Source organism: Dipodomys ordii, unplaced genomic scaffold, assembly GCF_000151885.1.
Source record: "Dipodomys ordii isolate 6190 unplaced genomic scaffold, Dord_2.0 Scaffold88, whole genome shotgun sequence".
NCBI classification, from domain to species: Eukaryota; Metazoa; Chordata; class Mammalia; order Rodentia; family Heteromyidae; genus Dipodomys; species Dipodomys ordii.
Window position 1 is genome coordinate 7804486 of NW_012267304.1, and position 8178 is coordinate 7812663.

General features: G+C 35.9%; 1 pseudogene; it reads right to left on the reverse strand.

The window, feature by feature from the left end:
• Positions 1-542: 542 nt before the first annotated feature.
• Positions 543-1276, reverse strand: LOC105992795 (annotated as a pseudogene).
• Positions 1277-8178: the final 6902 nt, after the last annotated feature.

Consider the following 8178-nt stretch of genomic DNA (forward strand, 5'->3'; position numbering starts at 1 on the left):
TCTTATCAAATGAGCAGAAAAGCTCAAAAGCTACGTACATATGACCATATAACATGATGCTAAGCAAAATGAACCCCAAGATTATGGACACAAGAACTTTTTCTTTGTTGTTGTTGTTAATGTATTATGTGATTTTTTTGTTTCTTTTGTATGTTCTTCCTCCTGTGGTATATCTCCTGTTGTCACTATACTTATTTTGGTACCCTGTATTATGTATATACAATGCCCTCCTTTTAGCAGACCACAAATGGCTCAGATAGGAAGGAGCAGGTTTAAGGGCAGGGAAGTGGCAGGAGGCAGATGAAGTCTTCCCTGAGATCATGTGATTCTATTGTCTACAGCAGCTTTTTGTTCCAAGTTAATGTGTCAATGGGGAGCATTTCTAGCTGCTGTGTTACAGAAGAGTCTGGAGAGTGTGCTACTCACATAGCTGCCACTTGTGCTTAAAATCCAACCCTGTTTTGCTTTTCCTAATCATATCATATTCATTCTTGACTAGATGCTCATTATATACGGTGGGAAAACCTCTACTTTTTTAAAACTCAGCTTGCCTTTTAATATTTTAGTATAAAATTTGTTCTATCAAAATCTGGAGCACTGAAAAAAAAGCCTGTAAAAACCATGATTCAAGCCAACATCTTGCTCATCCGGCGATGACGTGAGTACACAGGGCTTCATTTGTCTATGAAGAAACTACTCTGGTCTCTCCTGGCCTTTTCGAGGCTGTCAAAAGTGATTATTCCCTTGGGAAGCTGCAACTTAGTCTTTTCTGTTTCCAGTATGTCTTCAGCTTCGCCTTTCATTCTTTGTAGGAGTGTTCCATAGCCCAAGTCATACTGGTAGGTGAAGATAAAACTTAACGGAACAATGGGAAAGAGGAAGGCTGGCTTTTTTTCGTTTTATAGCTCCCTCTGTTAAAGAGATGGTTGCAATACCAAAGAAAGTGCCAAAATATTTGAGGAATTCTCGAGACCAAGGGATTTGCATGGCCATTTGTCGTTCCCTCATCTCTTTCTGCATCAGGAGCTGCCTTTCCAGCTGAAGCCGTGCATTCATAAGCATGAACTCCTGCTGATTTTTCAGGTTTTCATTCATAGATTTTGAAAATATAAATCCCATCATGATCTCATTCTGGCCCTTGCTCTCCTGGTCTGGACTTGAGGTGTGGATATGCTAGCAAATACTCTTAGGATGGAAGCCACACAGGAAGAAGCCTTTCCACCCGCCAGAGGCCCAGCAACCCGGCGCGGGGGACCCAGAGAGACCAGCCCGGGCCTCCCGGGCCTGGGATTGCCAAAAATAAGAATATTTTGCAATTTGTTTAACATTGAGCAAAATATGCCATCCTTATCTTCTTATTTGATCCTCCTAATAATCTTATGCAGAAATTCTCTTATCTTCATTTCACAGATGAAAAAATTGAGTTACTGAGGGGTTAATCTACTCAATATAAACCTCAAAGCTGGTATGTGTCAAACTAAAGTTCATGCTAAGAAACTTGACAAACTGGTCTCTGATGGTATATTCTACTCCGTAAAATACTTCCTGCATGAAGCCTTCCTTGTTCCCAACAAGATGTGATTTCTTCTTGCAACATCCTTGCATTCCACAAACATTCCCACTATGGAAACAATCATATTCTGTAGTTTATTATGAATAAGTATGTTTCTCTCTGAAACAGTGTTCTTAGAGGGCCAAGACTAAGATCTGCTCAATCTTTTTCTTCTCTAGAATTAACTTCTAAATTAGGTGCAAAGAACTAACGGTGAGGGGCAGATAAGTTTGATCAGTGGTAGAGTGCTTGCCTCGCATGCATCAGGCCCTGGGTACGATTCCTCACCACCACATAAGCAGAACAAAGCCATAAGTGGTGCTGTAGCTCAAGTGGTAGGGCACTAGCCTTGAGCTGAAGAGCTGAGGGACAGCAACTAGGCGCAGAGTTCAAGCCCCACAACCATCATCATCATCATCAACAACAACAACAACAAAAAGAACTAACAGCGTAAAGAGTACAACATGAATACTACAGTTATTTTAAAACAGGTAATGTTTAGTGAGTCTTGAGAAAGGAAATATTCATAAGTTTCTCAAGATCACCTGGGACTATGTAGGAATTTCCTTCTTGGATTGGCTTTAAGAATAGGCTAGACATTAATTAAAGATATACTCATTTTTGACTCACTCTGTTGGTGCTCAGTGTTACAACTGCAGGTAAGAGTATTGTTTTAGAAAGAAAGAAATTTCACATTGTCTTCCATAGGATTTTCTTGTAAGTTACATTATTAGTGAAAAAAATAGGAGAGATTGTTATATATTAGCCAGAAGAATGAACACAGATTGTGAATGTAATACAATCACATCAACATTCCATAGATTAGAAAACTTTGGCACTGCAAGGGACTTTAGCAGTTAGATTAGTTATCTCCAAGACTCTTGATATCTCATTTGACAAATGGGGGAGCTGAGGCCCACGGTCAAAGTTCATGTTTACTTTGGATCAATCTCTCAGGAGAGAGAGTTGAGCATTAAAATACCAAAAGGAATTCAGGTTACAAAATAATGGTGATAATTTACATGACATTTCAAATAAATGAGCACAATAGGTCAGGGAGTTGAGATTCTAGGAATAAAATTTTCCAACTTTTTCCTCTTTATTTAATTTTTGAACAAATATTGCATTTCAGTCACTTAAGTGGGAAGAAACAAACCAACTAAACCAAAAGTCCCAGCTTCCTGACTTGTTCATTGAAGATGCTCAACATATCTGTATTTTCAATGATGGTCACCCACCTTAGGTGCTTTTCTTATGCTTCTAGTCTAGTTGTTTCACTACTTCAGTGGAAATAACTGTAAAACTTAAGAGCAAGTGTTCTTTGATTTAAGTCTACAACCACTTTTGAGAAACTAATTAAGTAATTCCATGTGATATTTTTTCATAAAATTTCTGCAAAAGAGATACTTGAGTTTGAAATACTTCTTGCAAGATATGCAAAAAGAGAAAATATTCTTGGCCTAGTAAGTCATGTCTTAACAAAATGAAATGAATACATCAAACATAAAATCTCATCAGGCTCTGGACTTTCTTCACCTGTTTGAAAGAAAATAAAAATTGTTTAAATAGGGATACAGGTGGACCCATTGCAACAATGAGATGTACAAGACGTTATGTCGAAAAATGAACTTTACAACTTTGGCAGCGGGGAGCTTGGGGGAGATGGGAAGGGATAATAAGGAGAAACAAAGGAGGAGGCAACAATGCTTGATAAGAAATGTACTCATTACATTGCCCATGTAATTTTAACCCCACTGTACAGTATTTTCACAATAAATAAATAAAAAAGAATAAATTTTGTATGTGCTATTCTCACTGTTCAGCATATCTAGGGAAAGGAGACAGGTGGTACTAAGTTTTTATTTATGTCCTTTCACCTTGGAGCATTCATATATATGGAATCTTTACATGCATTTCAATTGTTGTTTCTTCATATATTGTTTGGTTCCATCTCTAGCTAACAATATTTTCATTCTATTTTTCTTTTGTTCATAAGCCATTTCGATATTTTTGTAGTTTTAGTTGTTGTAAGTGGAAGTCTAGAGGCAGAAGCTATGGGTCTGAAACTCTATGTTCTGCTAGTTGTGAGACATAATATTTAGTACTTCAGTGGCTGTTTCCTTATGAGTAAAGTAGAGTAAAATATTAAAATTTCATTGAGAATTGTTGTGAGAGATAAGTGAGACAGGGTTTAAAACTCTTAGCATAGTGCCTTGTATGATGTGAGTCCTGGTGTATACTAGATATTCAATAAATACGATTATATGATGGGAGTGGAAAATGTAAATCTTTTGACTTACTGTTCAAGAACTCATAATGTCTGGCTCTACTATTTATCTCAAGTGCCATAGTTTGTTAAAGGCTTCTGGTTACAATTAAACAAGTTCCCTTTTGTTACTATGTACTATTCAACTTCTTTACTACTTCACAGAAAGGATACTTTACTCTTCAATGCCACAACATTTCACTTTCCTAATCTTGCTCAAAATTCACCTTTTCTAAGAAAATGACTGATTAACCCCATCTGTATGAGATTCTGCCATTATTCTGGTGCGTATTCTCTATACTCACAAAATTAATTGTATAATCTGATCCTGTATGTATACATTTATCTGTCTATATGTATTTATATGCACACATATATCTATGTATATGGTCATGTTTCACATATTTTGCTCCTGAAACCACTTCTAAAACTCTTCACTATCAGTGAGGAAACTGTCTCCTTACTTTGGCAAATCACCCTGGTTGTTCAGCCTCAAGAACACATTTTCAAATGCTTGCTGAATAAATGAATCAATGATATTTAATGAAATTGCATTTTGCAGCTATAAAAAGCAAAATAAATGGATGCAATTTCATGCTTATGATCTAAAGCAGCCGACTGGATGCTCACACCATGAACAGATATTCATGATTATTTTTATATTTTATAAAAAGAATGAAATAGGAAAATGCATCATTTTATGGCTTCAAAGGCAATCATTGCCATAGCGTATATTAGAAGACAAAATGTTACACTGTTTCAGATGAATGTTCAATCTAAATCAGTAATGTAGCTGTGTAACCTTGAACATGCCAATTAACCTCTCAAGCACTCAGTTTCCCTATCTGTAAAATAAATTGAGGGTTGTGATTACATTCTCTGTTTATTCTCAATTCAATGTCACCATGGCATGCATATTTAATATCTTATTTCAGCCTAAATTAAGAGTGTGGCTGTGTATATGGTATGAATTCTGAATATGTACAGTCACAAACTGTTCCTTTCGGGAGTATGTATTAAATATATGCAGCTTTGGTCTTGGCATAATACTTGTCATTGGTTCCCAGAAATACCAATTGGTTCTAGGACTAGGAAAAGTATGATTTAAAGTTTCATAGCTTGTTAAGAAGATAATAGAGCTACAAAATAAAATGTTTTAGTTGAGAAATACTATGAAATGTAAGACAAGGCCAGCATGTGCTTTACCAAGAATGAAAAAAGAATCTTATCTTACTCCCTTTCTCCTGTTTTTTTTTTTTTACCTCTTTGCACCCTAAGGACTACACCAATAAAAAGAACATTTTGTAACTACATTGTGTTACTCAAAGTCATCATAAGGTTGCTATTCAAGGGATCAAAGAGAAAGAATTATGAAGGATGAATAATAATAAAATATATTGTGTCTCAGTATAAAGATAGCAAAAATTGTTTATCAGTATAATTTATATAACATTTTTATTAAAAACCAAAAGTAGAAAGACATATATTTATACCAAGTAACAGAAAGCATTTGCAATTTTTTTCAGTTCCTTGATTAATGACATTAAAGAATCATAAAATGTGCAGCCATGGAGCTCACTGGAAACTGATGAAAGTGAACTATACAAGTTGTGGGTGGAAATGGGAGGGAAGGACTGGGAGAGAGAGAAGGAATCAAAGACACTGTATGAAAGGAAATGCACTCATTACCTGATTCATGTAATTTTAATCCCTGTGTATATCACCTTTATAACAACAATAAAGTAAATTAATTTAGAAATAAAGCCAGGTGCCAGTGTTCACATTTGTAATTTTAGCTAATAAGAAGACTGAGATCTCCATAGCATTATGGTTCAAAGTCAGCCCATGCTGCAAACTTCTTGAGAGGGCCTTTCCAGAATAATCAGTAAAATCATCAGTAAGGTTCAAGTTGTAGCATGACAGGCTTAAAAGCAAGCCTTGAGTTCAAACTCCAGTACTGGCAAAAGGCCCTCTAAAACATAAGAGGTTAAGAATTATTTCCTCCAAACACTAGCTTGTTACAATAGTGGGTGAAAACTATATAAAAATCTCTATGAGAGGAGAGACTGAGGATGAAGGATGGCTATTAGAGGGCAACGCAGTGAGAATCTGCCTCAAACAAAAAGACAAACTTGTCTTGTCTATACCACCCATACCTTTAGTTAAAACTAAAATGACCATATTATGACTACATTGTTGTCCATGAAAATAAAAATTGAAGCTTAAATGTATAAATGAAGAATAAGAACAAAACCTTCCACAATGAGAACCAGACTTAGAGGAAAATGTATTTTGGTGAGCTAATGATAATATAAATGGTTTTTAAGATCTTGGCATTTTATGCAGCACTCTGAGTATGCAGGTCTCCAACTAAAGTCATGTCTAAAGCAGACAGCATTTATCTATGACTAGCACATGAAAGAACTTCTAAGACATGATGTACCTACAGAGGTCAGTGAATGGAGCCCCAAAGAAAAAGACAGCAAATAGAGACTGTTTTCTAGGATGTTTTACACTAAAAGGATTTACATCCACTGAAAAAATGAGGGGAAAAGGAGTAGTATAAGTCAACAGTATTTACAGTAAGAGTGAAGATGAGAAGAAAAGTCAAAGATGGTCAAAGCAGAAGAAGGATAGCTTTGAAGATGGAGTAAATCTTGTGCAAGCATCTGTGGTAGCTGAGATAAACCCTGCAGCCAGCAAAGAAATGAGAACTCTGTCATATAACCAAAAGTGACTAATTCTGTCAGCAGCTCAATTGAGGCTAGAAGCTGATTATGACCCAGAGCCTCCAGCTAAGCATGCAGCAAAGTCAACATCTCATCTCTGGTCCTGCAAGTCCCTAAGTGGAAAACCAAGTTGAGCCCAGTTGAAATGCTAATCTATAGAACAATGAATTAGTAAATGAATATAACACTCCTTAGTATCCAGGTAATACAAATCAAAATGACACTCAATTTCCATCTCAACCCAAGTTAAAATGGGTACTCTCAAGACAACACCCAAGTTAAAATGGCTATCAAGACAATCAACAGAAATGATGAGGAAGGCAGAGATGAGAATGTAAATTAGTATGAGCACTATGGAAATCAGTATTGAGATTCTTGCGGAAACTTAAAAAGACTTACCAGGGAATGTGTTCTACTATACCTACAAGTATATCCAAAATAAAGTGAATCAACATATATGAGAGACACGGATATTCATGTCCATAGCAGCATTGCAGTAGCAAAAAATTTGAGCCAGCCTAAGTGCCCAACTGATGACTAAAGAAAGAATATTTACATATACACTATGAAGTATTATTCAACCACAGAAAAGGAAATTAAGTCCTTTGAAGGAAAATGGATGGAACTGGAAAGTATGATAACAGAGATCAATCAAGCATAGAATGATAAATATCTCATGTTTTTGCTTATATGGAATCTAGACCAAAAATTAATTATATGTCATGTCATGATTACAAAAGGAGTTAGGAGGAATAAGTGAGTATAAGGAGACAAAAAGTTCTGATTGATGGGGGTTAATATGATAGAAGTACACCATTATGCACATAAATGAAAATAGCCCAATGTTTTTTTTAAATGCTGAAACAGAAACAAGGTAGGAGGGTAATAGAGTGAAATTATGTAACAATGTACTGAGTCGAAGTTTTCTCCTTCACAAGAATTTTGAGGATGGTAAAATTGAGACAGTTTTTATGGCTGTTGTCAGAGCCCCTGCCTAGCAGGCATGAAGGTTTGAATTCAAATTCCAGATACAACTAAAAATAACCACCTCCCACAATAATTTGAACTAAATAACTTGCCCTATGGGTTCAACAATATACTAGAGATAGTAGAGGAAACAGCCAGTGATTTTTTGAGAAAGGTCAGCAAATATTTTCTAATCCTTAAATCAATAATTCTTCAGAGATGTGTGAGACATCAGAGTCTAACATTCAAGTCAGAGTTCCAAAAGAAGAGGAAATACTTTAAGGAATGATAGATGCAAAGTTCCCACATTTGGTAAAACATTAATTAACATATTCAAGAAGCTCAATGAACCTGAAACAGAAGTAAGAGAAAAATACGCTTAGATAAATCATAATCAGACTGCTGAAAACCAAAGAAAAATTTAAAACCATTGAAAGCAGCCAAGGAAAAACATACTGTGCACAGAGCAATGATCCCAGCATCTGTGGCTTTTTCATCTGAAACCATGTCCCTGGACAATTGAAAATCAGTTTATTTATTTATTTTTTGCAGTCATGATGTTTAAAATCCATACGTGTAAAAGGAGCCAGGTAACTTGAGAAGATGGGTGGGGTTGGGATTGAAGGGGACAATGATGAATGGGATGACACCGACTTGTTGAGCTG